Source organism: Myotis brandtii, unplaced genomic scaffold, assembly GCF_000412655.1.
Source record: "Myotis brandtii unplaced genomic scaffold, ASM41265v1 scaffold616, whole genome shotgun sequence".
In the NCBI taxonomy this organism is placed as follows: domain Eukaryota; kingdom Metazoa; phylum Chordata; class Mammalia; order Chiroptera; family Vespertilionidae; genus Myotis; species Myotis brandtii.
The window spans coordinates 668,513-669,077 of record NW_005370346.1 but is presented as its reverse complement, the minus strand read 5'-3'; positions in this window follow the sequence as shown (position 1 = coordinate 669,077).

Here is a 565-nt window from a genome sequence, read left to right as displayed (position 1 = left end):
GTTTCAACCTCACCGGGGCTGTCCCGACCTCACCGGGGCTGTCCCTACCTCACCAGGCCATTTCAACCTCACTGGGGCCGTCCTGACCTCACCGGGGTTGTCCCAACCTCACTGGGGCCGTCTCGACCTCACTGGTGCCGTCCTCACCAGGGCCATTCTGACCTCACCGGGGCCGTTTCGGCCTCACTGGGGCTGTCCCAACCTCACTGGGGCCGTCCTGACCTCACCGGGGCTGTATCGGCCTCACCGGGGCCGTCCCGGCCTCACCGAGGCAACACGAAGTTTGGCACTCTGTCCCCTGCCGGGCGGCTCCCCGCCAGACAAAATCTCCAAGCGTTCCTGGTGGCTGAACATCCGGCATGCCTGCTCGGACTTCGCCCTCCACCAAGTGCACAGACTGCCCTTCTGCCGTCCCCCAGGGTCCCACTCGAGACTGGAACCAGTGGACGTGCTTGTGCACCTGCTGGTACAGCGGTTCCACATCGCCGGCCCAGCCGGGCCCGGCCCTGGCCTCCCCCGAACCCGACTCCGCCCCCCAAGCGTGTCCCTCCCGTATGCGAGGAGC